Raw genomic sequence first — 16,572 nt, 5'->3', positions numbered from 1 at the left:
ATGAACGAGCGTGTGACGGATGAGGTGCTATGAGGTAAAATGCGAATCACAGATTATCAGTTCAGATTAGGGTCCTCTCCCTTTCAGATACATGCACGCTCACACACCTGTGGAGGAATCGGAGCTCTCTTTTCTTTACCCTTTGCCCTGCCCCAGTCATTTTGTCCTCTCTGTCTTTCCGTGCCCTGGCAACCACAAAGTCTCTGTGTTCGGGTCCTGCTGGACATCCTGAATGCTGCTACATGAAAACCAAAAGAAATAGCAACTGGACAATACAACGACAGTTCTGCCAGGTCATAGGTGGCTTCAGGGCACTGGGACACGTTGAAATGTAATGTTTTTGATTACCAGTGCTGTGGTTGAAACAGCTTGGCTTTTTGGGGGTTATTGTCATTTATGCCACTAATAGTTTAAAAAAAACCATTTTATATCAATAAAAATTAATGTATGCATCACTAGTTTTAAATACATGGCATATACTGTTTTACCAGCACCGATAATCAGTTTTACTGATGATCTTTTAACAGGCTATTGACCTACAACACACTAGTAAACATGATCTAAAAAATTGCAACTTTTCTTTACTACAACTTTTACTTTACTAAATGACTGAACACATAATTCATCTGTAAAATGAAAAATATATTTTGAAGCACATCAAAAAGCCCTCTTGTCGAAGTCAGGGCAAAAAACAACCCCTCAAGTCACTGTTTCATAAAATGCTGAGATGAAATTGTTTTTCATTCATTTGTTGTCTGTTTTAGGCAAGGCAAGGCAAGTTTATTTGTATAGCACCGTTCATACACAGTGGCAATTCAAAGTGCTTTACATAAGGAAAAAAAGTTAATTAAAAGCATTAAAACATTCCTTAGATTTAGAACCTCTACCACTTTATCCTGGTCAGGGTCACACTGGGTCCGATTAATTGGGTGAAAGGCAGGAAACACCTCGCCAGGTTGCCAGTCCATCACGGATAAAACACAAACACACACACACACACACTCACAGCAGTTTAAGTAACTCTAATTGGCAAATTTCACACAGAAAGAACCCTGGCTACCTGGCCGGGGAAATAAATCGAGGCTCGTTTTTCTGTGCAACAGCGCTACTCAATAAATCACTTCCTGAAATTGTTTCTGGATAGTCTAATGTAAGAGCCAACAAAAAAGGTCTGCAACAAATTAGAAACTTCTGGAAATTGGATGACTGTCCACAGTTAAGCTAGGTTAACACACTGCAGTGAGTTTACAAATGGTCAAGTAGGAAAGCCCTGTATGATTAACAACAAAAGAAATTTGTTGTTTATCACATAGACAAAACATAAACAAATTTCAGTCAAGCTATAGGGTGTCAGTTTTAAAGCAGAAACTTTCTTGCATGACAGCCTGCAAATTCCAAGCTCTTAGGTCTGTTTATGACCTTACATCCCACACACTCTTTTTTTAAAAGCCTACAAATTAAGTCTTTTAGTGTGTCATTATTAATGGTCAGAATCTTTATTAGCATATTCAGTATGACTGACTCACAACACTGGACACCGATGAAAAAATATGTATTGATTTTTATTCTCATGCACTTAAAGTTATTGTAAAATTATTTTGTCATGTTTTTCTTAAATGTCAAATACTAAAGGAAAATAATGAAATAGTTTTTAACCAGAGCAGTGCAATTTTAAAATTGTTATTTTATTTTTATTTAATTTGTATTGAATAATAATAAATCGATACTACTAAGTGGTGCTCCTCTGGCTTAATGCTTTAGTATTTAATCAAATGCAGTGCATGAGAATCTAGGAACATTGTTTTTTTTTTATGTAAATAGCAGCTTTTGTGGTGATTGTACAGTGCTTTTGTCATCCATAAACATGGCCAGCCATTTTCTTACCAATTGTTCTTGTATTGCTAGCTGTATGACATTCTCTTTACCGAGAGCTCAGCATTTAATCACTATAGAAATTAACATCCTAATATAGCAGGTTTTGTTTTAAACAATGTGCCTCCCACTGTTAAAAACACACATTGTTTTCTCTGTATTTAATAAAATGCATAGAATGTTTTTCCCTCCCTCTGCTTTTAACATTGTTTATCTAGAAAATAACCTACCCAGTGCTTTTAAATGGCAGAAATAAAAGAATGCATTTGCCTCTGCTCTTTGAATAGTGCATGCAGTGTAAACAAGACAGCTGTGTCAGGTATAAAAATAAAAATTTACATAAACACGAAGACATTAACGCATCAAGGTAACAGAAAGCGACAAACTATTCTTTGAGTAAACAAAAACATTTATTATTCTATTCATTTAGCAACACTAACACTTTGAATTGGCTTTAGAAATATCTCTCTTTTCAGGCCTCAGTGTGTGTCTAGTGAATGAATCAACAGCTATTTGAAGGGATTGTCATTTTAATGAGAGTGATTAATTATGACAGTGAGGGAACTGTTCATCATCTATGTCTTGCAAACATGAGGGCTGAAGCTGAAGGCTACAATATCACAAGACCACTGCACATTTTTAGTCTGGTTGAGCTTATCAATGGGAATTTTAATTATCAGTTCTTTATCAGAGATATGATGTGCTCTGCACACAAGGACAGAATTAGTTGCCACTCTGGTTCTGAGTGAGCTTTCTCAGGGGTTTGACCTTCGGTAAAGTGAATCTTTTTGAGAGTTTCTGTAGATTGCTTTTCATTAGCTTACATAAAGATATTCAATTAATCAAATTTACATCAGACACAAGTTCCAGAAACAGGTGAACATAAAGGAGTAAATCTATGCAAATGAGAAAAACCTGCAAAAAAAAAAAAGGGTACGAGTTTTGGGTCAAGCAGAGTTAAATGTGGTATTAAAAAAAAAAGGCCAAGAAAAAACTATAGAACTGCTTGTAGAACATCAAATGTGACATCTGCACTTATGTTTGCTTGAGTTTAAGTACGGAACTTTACTGCAGTAGTTGTTTTTGGTGGTTTGACAGTGTTTGTGAGCAGTGACAGACTCCCCCAGTGTGACAAAACATACTGATTGACAAATTGCCAAGCTTAGCCACTCCATTTCCAGCACTGTGTGGCAGGTAGAAATTGGAAAATGTGAAGCACACTTCCTGATGATTGCCCAGGAGATTACCATCTCCTCTTTCCTGGCTCCTTCTTCTTTATATATAAACGAAGTAAATACATAACTAGCAGCAAGTAGCGATGAATGTGACAGGCACTCTATTCACCACTGAAGTGTTAGCCACTGACTTAAAAGAAGTGAACAGAGGTAGAGTGTCATATTTGGCATGATGTTTTCATATCCATGATGGGCTGAGATAATTGAGTCCCAGCAACTGTTGCCCCATCATGATGTCAGTCTCAGGCTCCAACAAAGCCTCTATCTACTTGTCAGCCAGCCTGTCAACCTTCTCATACTTTGTGCTATAGGTTATTGGTTTATTTGCTCTGCCATTTCAGTTTGAACAAATCAAATTCACCTAAATGGAAACAAGACAACCTAATCCAGCTCTAGATCCTCAGCCTCTTGATGGTGGTTGACAGCCACTAGGCCTTTTGAGTCCACAGTGGACATTGGCAGCCCCTAATTTACTAAGATTGGTCTGCGAGAATGTGAGAGAGTGGCAGCTTTCTCCCCAGCAGGTGTACCTTTCCTCTATTAAAATTCTCCCCCTAATAAAAGCAAATTTGATAAATGCCTTTTCTACCTGTTCCATTACCAGCCCCCTGCGGTGCAGTCACAGAAGAATCTGAAAAGAGCCGTCTACCAGAGAGCCCAATGCCACCAAGAGAGCAATTAAATAAAGTACATTTACTAGCCACTTGCTTCGCTGTCGCCCTCTCGCTTTCTCTCTCTCTCTCTGTCAGTCGGCACCTTTAAACATTTATTGCTGGCCACCCCATGCTGTTCTTTCCAAGATACTGGGAGAAATGAGAAAAGATAGGAGGTAATTTTGGATGAAACTTTGATCATCATGCAACCACTGCACATATATTTTGGGTAAAGTTTAAAGTAAAATGTTAGATGGGTTATTCTTTTTTTATTTCACTAACTTTCATCTGCATACGGTGCATTTTAATTTAGTTTGGTGATTATTGTACTCTTTGTGACATATTTACAACAATTGGGTGATACGATAGTTTGTGCCTTCAGATGATAGATACATTTTTAAACTAATCTGTCAGTTTACTAAGGCTCCTCATTTCAACATTAAGAGCCACGCAGTTCCCCTTTTAATGTCTCAAAATTACTCCAAATATGTTTTCCAAACAGTCAATGTTCAGCAGATATGCCATCTAAAATATGTTACTTTTTCCTTCAAATAGTCACCTGTGAAAGAAATCTCCAGGTTTTAAAAAAGGGGCATAAAAATTAGTGCTATTTTTCTTTTCACCACGGCTTCCACTCTTCCTGACACTTCATTTGACAGCTTCATTTTCCCACTTAAATTTTTCATTTGACTTATTTTCTCTCTGTGCTATTCCACCCCCATCCCCTCCACTCAGTCCCCTCATTGCCCCTCCTCCCAGTAGTGGCTTAATTGTAGGGTTACTGGAGCGCAGATCCCTGGATGCTGGGCAGCCGAACAGGGCTCTACCCTGTCATTTAGCAGCTTCAAACGCCACTGAGCCACAGGGATACTGGAGATTTTCATGGTGGGCCCTAAAAGTAGAGTGGACTTGTCTGCCCCTCAGCAGGACCGTAATGACAGATGCCTTTTAATGACTGCACAGGGAGAGGGTAGAAGGGGGAGAGCCACGGGGGCACTCGTCAACTTGAAGGGGGATCATTTTTGTCACCAGTGTTGAACTGGCAAATCCTCCCAGCTCCTGTAGCTTCACACTGTTTGAATCTGTTGGTTTTGTGTGTGTGTGTGTGTGTGTGTGTGCATTCTTGTGTTATTTATAAACCTGAAAGCAAATCTGCCAAGTATTTATAATATGACAATTTTATTTTTATGAACCATGTTATCCTGGTCAGGGTTGCCGCGGGTCTTGTTGCAGCAACAACCACTGGGCGCAAAGCAGTAATACTCCTGACAGGATGCCAATTCATTGCAGAGTTTTGTCTATCCAACCCCTCAGTCATAGCAAATCATGTCTGTCTGGACGCCTGGTCTGTTTGCTGTACTGCTGCTAAATGCAAGGAGGCATTCAGATGTGTCAACACCTCTTGGGACTGTGAGTGTGTGTGTGATATCTCAATTCAAAACCATTAAAATGGTAATTTCCCCATCCTTCTATTGCAGCTATAACAGTCTCCACTCTTCTGGCAAGGCTTTCCATGTGATTTTGTGGTGTGTCTGTTGACATGTGAGCCTACTCTGTCAAAAGAGCAATTGTGAGGTCTTGCACTGAGGATGTTGACCAGGGTTGTGGTCCATGCTTGGTGCAAACCTGCAGAGTTTCTCCATACCAAACTCATCCTTATTGATCTCAGTGCAAAGGGCCAAAATATCATGGTTTACCAGTGGATATTGCGAAACACTTGAGCTGAAAAAAAATAGTTTAGTTGAGAGTTGTCTGTCCTGGAGAGTTTGGATGCACATGTTTACACTAGTTCACTTGTTACCTGATCATTTGATCATCTACACCTTAAGTGTGCTGTCCACTGTATCCCCTGACCCACTTTCACCATCTCCCTCTCACACCTACACACACATAAAAAGCAGCAGTGCATTAATAAAACAAAAAAAACTAAACTTTTCCAATTAAAAAGATAATAGAAACTGATACATTATTTTCATTGTTTAAAACAGATTAGCCAAACAGCTATTCTATATTATTTAGTTACTAGTTACTCTGAAAAACTTACTAAGACTAACTAGGTTAAACACTGAGAATCAGGCTAGGGAGCACTGCGTATGAAAGCATAACAATTTATAACAATTTACTACAACTTTAATACTTAAATGTAAATTGTACAACACTCTACTTCACCACCTGTACACCTGTGTACAAAAAGTGTGGATCAGCAGTTTTAGTTCCTACAACAGGCCCACCAAAATCTCTTTCCTAGACCACACATACCCCTTTTCCACCAAAAAAAACATGGTTCTTGAACCGGTTCTGTTCAGGTTTCTTAGAACCTTGGTGTTCTGTAGAGAACCGACGCGCGTTTCCACCAGTTTTTGAGAACCAAGCCTGCGTCATTAACGGTGGGTATTACTTAACGAAAGTCAAGAGTAGTAATATCATGGCGGAGCGTGTAGATTATGTGAGAGCATTTGTGCTGCTGTTACAGATGTTCGTTTTTATGTAAAAGCATTGATCAGCTATCGGTGATAAGAAGACGTGACGTGTTTGTCTCAGTTGTTGTTTTCTTTAGTTCACTGACGTGAGAAGTGTTTTGCGCTTCGGTTTCACCGCGACTCTCTGCGCAAATAGCCGATTTACTCAGCGCTCGACTCGAGCGGTGAAACATCACTAAAGTTCCACAACACGAACAAACATCTGTGTGAAATAACCATCAAACCCAGTCTAACAGCTCCACATGTATCTGTGTTTAACTGGATTTACTTTGTGTGGTGTTTATGCACCTCGGGGAGTTGAAAAAGCTTCACGCTTTATTTTTCACGTTAAGCGTGTTTCGTTCTGTCCGGGTCACTTTTATCACGTCATATCACACAATTCATCTTTTTAAAGGCGCTTTGAAAATATCAGCGGCAAACTGGCTCAAAATATAATCAGGTGAACTTTAAAAGATAAAAATGCAGCATTAAGCTATATACAAAACACCAGCTGACGCCATTGTTGCTGTCGCTATGCTGTACAACATGACACGCCCACAGGTGACGTCACGGTTCGGGCTGAAAAACCAAGTATTCTGTGGTGCCAGATTGGCCCGCTAGTTCTCTGTCTGGAACCTCTTTTTTTCGGTGGAAACACGCGGAACCGATTCAAAGTCAAGTTCGGGAACCGGAACGGGCTCCGTTCCGCATCGGTGGAAAAGGGGTAACACAGAACAAATTTACGTAAAGTCTAAAGTCTAAAAAGCTTTTAATCAATTCAGGGATCTAATTATAAAGAAGCACAGATATGAAGAAGGAAACAAGACCACAAGGCCCTCATACCTCAAAATGTAGTTTAATGGATTATGAAGAATAAATTGAAGTAAAAAGAGTTAAAAAAAAGAAGCCACACTGACTAAGTAAGGCTGTCCCTCTAAAACAGTACAGCGGATAGTCATTAGAATGGCTACTGTGTAATGGTTACTTGAGTTGCAGAAGTTAGTTGCTGATGTTTAAGTATCAACCATATTTAAGTTACACCAAAAGGCTCTTTATGAAAGTTTTGCAAGGAAGAAGAAGAACAGATTTTGCAAAATGTCACTTGGATGATTTTCCAAAGTGGCAGAAAGTTTTTAATTTTAAATGTTATAAGTGGATAAAACATATAAGTCACATTAACCCAGGTAAAACTACCCCCACTGTAAATCATTGTGTTGTTAGCATTATGTGGATGTATTTTAGCAGCTGATTAGAAATGATATGTAAATTAAAGGTGTATGGTAAAGAGACCCTAAAACATCCTCCCTCTGCCTGAAACCTTAGGCTGGGAAAGAAGTTTGTTTCAGTGAGGCAACATCCCAAAGCACACGACCAGGGCAACAGAGTTGTTAAAAATAAAGAAAATATGTTTCATAGCCATGATTCTAACCCTATCAAATCTGTCGCAAGACCTTACAATAACTGTTCATTACTGATCCCTAACTAACCTTGCAAAACTAAATTGGGACTGTGCAAAAAATTGGGACTAGGTCTGGGACTATGAGAAAAAACTAATAATAAATAGTTGACATTTTAATTTTTTTTTAATTTTGTTGAAGTAGATGGAAAGTTTTTGACTTCACTGAAAATGTTAGCATGTTATTATTTTACTTTTTAGTCATATTATCACAAATCCTAGGTTGTACCAATCATCATTAATTCTGTAGCATGGCATTTTTAGAAATATGTTTTTTAAACATAACTTCAGTATTTAAAAATCTTTTCCCACAATCTGTATGAACTAGCTTGGAGGTATAACGTAAGATGAATATGAGATGCTGTTCTCTCTGTCCCCAGGCTCTGTGAGTGTGTGTGATCACTGCAGTAAGAGCTATAGTAAGCTGGGTAGCAGAAGGAACCAGATGGTCTCAGTGAAAGCCCCTATTGAGAGAGCCTGTCCTCAGGCCCTGGTACATATGCTGAAGAGCAGGCTGTGGCAGAGAAAGGTGAGCCTTACCTGCTTAAGAGAGCCAAAAACAGGTGACATATGTCTCAGATTCACTAAGCTCATGATGGAATGGAGAAGAAATTGTAGGACCACCTGTGGGGACCATTCCTTTTGTAATGGTCTGTTAACAGCTTCAAATCCTACCTGCAGAGACTCCATTTAACTGTTACTGCAAAGTGTGCAATGGATTGTAATTGTTATTGTAATATATTTTGTATCTAAAGAGCAGCTTTTACTAAAGGGCTTCATAGGGTGCACACATGTCCTTTACTAGTGTGAACATGTGCAAGTATTTTGCAAATGATTGTGTTAAAAATGTAAGTTACAAGGTCCTAATTTAAGCTATTATTAGACTTTTTAAAAAGTTTTTGCTAGTGATTTTGAGTATTTACTATAAACCTTTTTAAACTTGCACAATGGAAACCAAAGCTGTTGCCTGTAGTTAAATGTTGAATGTTAGGGCTAAAAGCATAACTTGAAGACAATTTGGCAAAACTTCTGGCATGTATTTTAATAGGTTGTATTAAACTTGATTTAGAATTTAATTCAGATTTTATTCCATAGTAACATAATTGTATTCTTGTTTAAAAGGTTAAAAGGTGTTTCTAATAAAAGCTGGTGTTCAGTTAATTAATTTCTAGTCCACTTGGTTTAGTATGGTTTCATCAAAAGATCATATTTTGTCCTGAGATTAAATACAATAGACAATAGTATAAATGAACAACCTTTTTGAGAGTTTTTTATATTTTCACATCTCACACAATATTTAAAGGTGAATTGGAAGGTTAAAAGATATTCACATTAACCAGTCTAAGTGTCTGACCCTGCATAAAGCATAAATTGGACCACATTAAGCTAAGAAAGGCTTTCATACATCCTACCATAGAGCATAGTAGAATGTTACCTGATCACTGGTTTCATGCAAGATACCTGTCTAGAAGCACTTGCATTTGGTTTAGCCACCTATATTTTAAGGTTTTATTTGTTATGTATTTGTACCTGTTACCCACCACCAGCAAATATTACTCTACAGCAGACATAATATTAAAGCTGCATTATATGGTCCAGAATTAATTTACATATGTGAAAACTTTCCTGCTATGATGACACCCAGCACCAATCCCAGTTGGTTGGTTCTGGGCTTTGACAAGTATTTGGACCAAGTGCAAGATCTTTTTCAATATAGCCTAGATTATGCGTCCTTTTTAATCCCCAGGAGTTAATAGAAGTTACTGCTTTTATTCTTTATATAGGGTCACTTTAAAACCTGTCATCAACTAGGCTGAGAACACAGTAGCATGTTTTCAAATGGATTTGACTTTCATATAGTCAAATCACTTCAAAAAAACCATAGAGAAACTCACATACTCCTCACCTTTACTTTCTGGTATAGATAATGTGTTATAGTTGCAGCAAGCACCCACTTCTAAACATGTTCACTTGTGCAGTGTTTATCATTCTCTGTCTTTTTCTTTGTCCCTCCTTCTTCATCTGTCTTTTGATTTCTGCTTGGCTGCTCAGCAAAGCCTTTGAGTGACGGCGTCAGATTAGGCGTGGGGTGATGCCGTCTTGTGACAGTGTAGAGGGAATAAGGGAGTGAGGCAGGGAGATGTGGGAGCTCTTTGGCACAGTAGGTAGAAAGTACCGTAATTATAGATCACACACACTGGGGAGGAGAAAAGAACCCCATGCATGTGGCTCACATTTAAAGAGAAAGGCGCAAATATAAAAGCAAGTGTGTTTTGGCATTGAAAGAAAAAAAGAAGGACATTAGGTGAGAGAAAAAGTGAGAGCAAAGCTGGGGTTGGTAATAGAGGGAGAAAAGCTTAAACTGGGTTACAATTGCTTGTTTGTGACTATAGCATGGAGCGCTTTGTGGAATCTCTGTGTGTGACAGTGTGTGTTGAGGCACTTAGGACTGGAGATGCTTTTTTGCTTGCAGAGTGGAAATACTTAAATCATGTGTATTCTATTTCCAAAGAGGTAAGCTAGCATTTTGGTTAAAACAGGAATACATACATACTGGAACATAAAAATACTACTAATAAATAAAATCAGTCTGTTTATTTCTAAAAGTTAAACGAGACCTCACATACAAGACTAAATAATCACTCTGCCATTATGCTGGTGTCAGTGTTTTAATAGAAACACCTAAAAATTCACTAAGCACTTAGCGTCCACTTTCTTTATTCTCCATTTTTGTTTTTTTTCATGACCCATTTAGTGAGCTACATTTACCATATAACATATACTATTATAATGTAATATAACATATACCATGCTTTTTGTTGGTATACACTTACACACTGAGTAGTCCATTTGTAGCACTGTATAGCGTGGTCACCTCTTTTACCCCAACTATTAAAAGAAAAGAAAGTCTTCAGGCTTCTTACTGGCTGGTTTAAAGACAAAAAGGACCTTCCAAACTCTTATCAGCAGACGATTCAAAAGCCAACATCTGTCAAGGTATGGGGGTGCATCAGTGTCCACAGCATAGGTGACCTGCAAATGTGTAAATGTGCCATTAAACAGAGATAGATGATGCCATCTAAATGACATCTTTTTATGAGGAATGGGATGAAGTGCATGGTTATTTCATCAAGACTTTACCAGGCCACATTCTACAAGTGCTACAACCGTGTGGCTTTACAGACACAGAGTGTGTTTGTTTGACTCATCCGCCAGTGCTCCCGATCTGTCTCCTATTGAAAATATATGGCACATAATGAGGAGGAGAATCGGACAGTGATCAAAACTGATTGTTGAGCAGATGAAGAGCTTAATGGGCAAAGATTTCACTTGCTAAACTGCAACAATAAGTGTCCTTAGTTCCCAAACAATAAAAAAAGTGTAGTTAATAGCAGTTGTGATGATAAACATGACTGGGTTCAAACTTTTTTTGTGTGTTACAGGTATCAAATTTGAAATGTCTTTATACAGTATTTACAAATTACAGCTACGCTGGTCAATGAAAATAATAAAACACTTTTGTTTGTGCTTTAGTCAGTTAAATTAAGGTTACAAATCACAGACTGATTTTATAAAATATTCTAACTTTTGTTTGTGTGACTAACAGTGGACTCCTGTGTGTTCTAGACACATTTCAAGAAAAATGAATGCTCTAAAAATGTTTATCACTTTATCATGATGGGTGATGGGTAAAATGCCAATTATCTATTTAAAATCAAATTCACAACACAGTACATTCTAAATCCACTGTATACATTAAACCCATTGACAAAACTGAACAATTCAGATGCCTGCTGCAAAGTGGTTTGCCAATAGCATGTAAATTTGGATAAAATAGGTTCATTTCTGAATTCAATAAACAGATTAAAGTCAAACCATTACATGGACCTCAGTGACAGGGTTTGCGACCTTGAGGGCAATGTCAAACACTATTATTTCTTTAGTATAGCCTCTGTTCATCCAATTAAATGAGGCACAGAAATCCATAGACTAAAATGCTGTGAAAGGCCATGCTATGTATAAATGATTTCTGACATTGATTCAACAATAAGCTATTTCTACACATTTTTAAACTAATTGAGGCAAATTAAATAGATTAAAAATGTAATAAATGGAAAATAAATGGCTTGTTATTCTATGAAAATGAAGGTTGTAATTCTGAAATACTATGTTATCAGCATCCAATCTGTTTTATGTTACAGGAAATATCACTAAGTACATATGATATCACAAAATACGTATCAAATAATAAAAAAAAAGTATTTGTTGTCATTTCATCATATAAAAACACAAAAAGTTGCTGTGTCTTTTATTGCCAATAAAGCCCTTTTCCTTTCTCCTCATTTAGCACTTAAGATGTTTAAGTGAATCTGAAGGTTGCTGTTTATAGTGATGGCCATGACGAGCTCTTTTTTGTAGCTCTCGGCCTAATGGCTCTTAGCTGCTGGTTCTGTTTGTAAAAGATTCAGGGCACCTGCTGCACTTTTGTGCTCAGTATTAAATGCAATTATAGCAGATCTTACACAAACAAGTCCTCTTATGTTGCCGAGACCCGTTTTATCTGAATCATACTTTTTATGAGTTTGCCTGTCAGTATACATTAAAACAGGTAGATGATTATGTAGATCCATAAAAAAAACAGATCAAAATTTACACAGATATGTACTTTTTTGTTTTAAGTGAAGACAATAAATATATATATAATTAGCTAGCTTTCAACCAGCTAAATAAAGTTAGTGGTATCTTTTCAATTATGAACCAATTTTTTTAAAAAGCTGGGCAGTTGGTAAAATGCAAATTAAAACAGATAATTTTGAACTGTTTTTCAAATGAATTTAAATGAAAGCAGCACAATGAAAAGATACTTAAATTTTTACCTTACCTGTATGGTAATTCCTTACGTATGCCCACAACATATTCCAAAAATACTGGGCCAGGGCCATTTTAAGACTTTAAGATTTAACTAAAGATTGGTAAACTTACAGAATGTGCAGGGGGCTTTGATCCAGTAAGGTTTATACAGAAAAATCTTTGTTTCCTGCCCCTCATCAAGATAATTTTAAGCTCCACACCTACTCTATGGTTCCAACTTGACGGCCACGCACATTGATATTCTGTTTCTGTTGGATAAAAGTGTGGAGCAAAAATACTTTATGAGGCTAGAACCATTCACTTCTCCAGAATTCACTTCTCTTCTTTTTTGCTGACTGCAGTCTGGTCAACAAAAACAGCTGGAGGAGTTTTACTCATCATTAGAAGCTGAGTTTCTTTCTGTATCTGATAGAGACAAAAACCGTGACTCATGCTTAGTAACAAAATTTTGTTGGCCAAGGACCAACACGGTTTGTGGTCTCTTTGTTGCAGATGGGGTTTTGGCCCTATTTTTCTGTCTTCTATTTCAAAAGCATACGTTCATCTACATTCTGAGGAAACATTGCCTCATCATAGGTGGAGATTTCAAATATGCAGGACAGTTAGGTGTGTGGCATGGTTTGTGTGTGTGTGTGTGTGTGCGTGCGCATGTGTGTTTGTGTGTCTATGTGTGTGTGTGTGTGCATGTGTGCGTGTGTGTTTGTGTGTGTGTATGTGTGCAAGCTGAAATTGACTCACATTGCATATATCTATATGTATAAAGATGTGGGGTCAGGCCTGGTCGATAGGCAATCTCTCAGCTGTAGCGGAAGAGATGGAACTATTTGAGACTGGAATGGCTCTGCTCTAGTGGAAGAAAAGGCTAATCTGGTGCAGATGGGAGCAAAATCAGCAGGTGTCCACTGGTCACGCAACCTGTTCGGACATGAGCTAAGTGAGCGTGTCTGCATCACTGATCAGTCACTCTGTCCTTTTCCTCCAGAGAAGCTTTTGAGATTATGACATTGCTTTATCCTTAAATAAAGTTTACACTGTTATTTTCTTTGGATGGATGGATTTTAGATGTAAAAACTGCATTTAAAGAGGTCTGAGTTCATGACCATTTTTGTTCATTGTTAACCCAAGAAAATGACTTTAATGTTGGTAGTTATTGTGGTTAATCTTTAAACCTACAAAATTTTAGACATGTAATAAAAGAGTTTAATAAGTCAAAACACTGAGCTTAGTCCTTGAGGACTCTCCATCTACCTAATTAAGCTGTAATTAGCTGTATGATTTAATCTTTTTGTAAGCTTTAACTTGGCTATTTGTTACATTAGAACACATCATGGTGTTGTGGATAATACTCTTATTATCTGCTTTACTAACTAAATTTAATCTATAATTGAATTTATTTAATTAACTGCAAAACTGTTGTATCTAGTTAGTTGTATCTGTCTATTTAGACACAAGGGATGGACGGACAAAATAACTAACATTTACAATTTATTAATATAAGAAATTTTAGAGCAGTGGTGCCATTTGCCTTCAGAATAAATGTTTTCATACAATTTCTGAATGTCTTGTTGTTAAATGTTTGTTTAAATTCAATCAAATATCAAGAAGTAAATCTTCCAGTTCATGAAAGAATGATGAAGCTGGTGCTTTTTTTAACATTACATTATGCATTCCAGACATGTTTGATGTTTATATCTGGTGATTGGAAAAGGCATGAAAGAAACTTGACTCCACCATGGTGTACATCAAACAACTTAAATAATTTTATTAGTATGTTTTGAGTATTATTATTATTCTGGACATGGGAACATATATGTTCGTTGGTATTCAACGTGTGTATTCAAGTGTAGGCTATCCCCTTCAATGAGTTTTTGCTTGTAACCACTGCTCCTTTTTGCTGGTACCATTTTGTCTTGACTTTTAAAACATTGATTTCCTTCTCCAGCTTTTGTGACAGATGCACTATGCAATGTGAGCATCCACTAATAAGCCTCTTTAACGTTAGCTAACACTTTGGAATATTACATATTTTCTATTTTTTATTATCAATACATTTTCATTAAAATTATTTATCCCAGTCAGATCTGTTCAATTGGAACAACATTTTTAAGAAGATCACCCAGGTAGGGCGTCAATTCATGGCAGGGCCTTCCCACCTTCCCCGTCCTCAGACATAGCCAATAATGTCTGTGTGTATGCCCCACTGGCCGATAGAACAATTGGGATTGAAACCCAGATCTTATTAATGCACCACCCAAGTGCCAGAATATTACACTTGAAACTGTAATTCCAGGGTGCTTTTATAAAAAAAAAGTGCTGTTTATTGGCAGTCTAGCATATAAAATGTACCTGTGCAGCTGTGTATGCAGTTGTAAATTAGTCAGTTTAAAGCCAAGGTCCTTTAGCATGTGCTGTTTTTCTTATTTTGTCTGCTTGCAGGTTCTCTTCAAGCACTAATAAAACGTTACACATTTAGCACCAGGATAAGGTCACGCCGCGAGTCAAATGTAGTGTAAAACATGCTTGCGTTCAGATACAGAGATGGACAGAATAAAGCTTCTTGCTCTCAGGTCTGCCTTGCTCTCAAGTTGCCTAAAACGCCTGCAGCTATAAGAGCTACCTGTCAGAGTAAGTGAGAAGAGCGCCTTTGAAAGTGGAATTAATGATGCTTGACTTACATCCATTATATCTCATTAACAACAACACACAGCCTCTGTGACATCTCATGGGAATTCTTCGAACATTGATAAAGATATTAGTTCCTACTATGAGAGAAAATAAAGATTGAGGCATGACACTTGCCCCATCTTTGTAAATTTCACTCTTGTACTTACCTCTTGAAGGGTTATATTGTGTGAAAATGCATTTACTGTCACCAGAAATTCTACTTCTTTCAGAGCTGGAACCTGCACAATTCTCAAATTGTAAACAGTATAAAACTAATGTATTTATTTGTTTAATGTTTTATATAATTTCTTATTTTGTTAGTTTGTTAACCCTTAATTTTTTTTAAAGTTATGTTACAGTCAAGTTAGCAGGACAGCTTACTGTTTATAAATGAACCTGCATATGGTATAAAACTTTATTAAGAAAACATTAGCACACAGATCAGAAGCAACTCATTTAAATGTTTTATTTTAATCTTTATATTTAAATCATTTTCAAACCAGTCAGCACAGTTGGTGCCTTTAGTTAACTTGTTCTGTGACAAAACTTTGTTTATCTAATATATTTATTTTATATGAAACAATGTCCACATTTTAAAGTAAATTCATAATTAATATTTTCAGGGTCACTGTTAGAACAAATCATCATCCTCTAATTCATGACTAACCAGTTAGTTTAGAGTGGAGGCCAGATTACAAAAAGAGTACCTTGCAAGAGGGAAAATGCTCTAGCCTCTAAATGTTCTGATGAGTTATACTGGCTGACATTATATGCCTTTATACTTTATAGTTTTTTTTTATATAACAGACAAATATGATTTACTTTTATTCATTTGCCTTTTGCGTACAAAATTATTTTTTTTGCTTGTAAAATCCAATCAAAGAGCCAGTAAATATGTATTTAAAGCCTGGATGTGGCTTGTTAAATAATGAATGTGATGAGCTGAGAAAGTGTCAGTTCAGACCTAAAAAGGAGCGGTCATGTTTGTCAGGTTAAATCCCAAATATTAAAAAAACTATTTCTCAAAACTTTCAATATAAAAAAAAACATAATGGACCAACCAACAGATTTTTTTTCTTGCAAATGTTTGAAGAAAAATAATAAAAACTTTTTTGGGTCTCTTGTTTTACCATTTAACATGGTACCTATTTAAAATAATTACAGTGTTTTATTTTAAATTATTCTATTAGAATCATTAATATGTTAATTGCTGTAATTCTCTTGAATTTGTAAAAAAAAAAAAAAAACTACATTCATTTTGTTAATGGCAGCAATGGATATTCAATTATCACTGTTCTTTGGTATTGACATACTTAAGTACTCTCATTCTCAAATACTTGCCGTAATATATTTACCACAGG

General features: G+C 36.7%; 1 long non-coding RNA gene across 3 annotated transcripts in view; it reads left to right on the top strand.

Moving 5' to 3' along the window:
* Nucleotides 1-16,572, top strand: part of LOC134335550 (uncharacterized) — a 44,190-nt gene that overhangs the window by 12,549 nt on the left and 15,069 nt on the right. For 2 of the 3 annotated variants that reach the window (XR_010015612.1, XR_010015613.1), the window contains exon 2: nt 8,056-8,204. This is a non-coding gene — a long non-coding RNA (uncharacterized LOC134335550). Of the gene's footprint in view, nt 1-5,129; nt 5,171-8,055; nt 8,205-16,572 lie in introns of those variants that run through there. The other variant, XR_010015614.1, reaches the window with a different exon arrangement.

This window comes from Trichomycterus rosablanca, chromosome 21 (genome assembly GCF_030014385.1).
Source record: "Trichomycterus rosablanca isolate fTriRos1 chromosome 21, fTriRos1.hap1, whole genome shotgun sequence".
Lineage (NCBI taxonomy): Eukaryota > Metazoa > Chordata > Actinopteri > Siluriformes > Trichomycteridae > Trichomycterus > Trichomycterus rosablanca.
The sequence above is the reverse complement of the archived record's forward strand: the minus strand, read 5'-3'. Positions and strand labels throughout refer to the sequence as shown.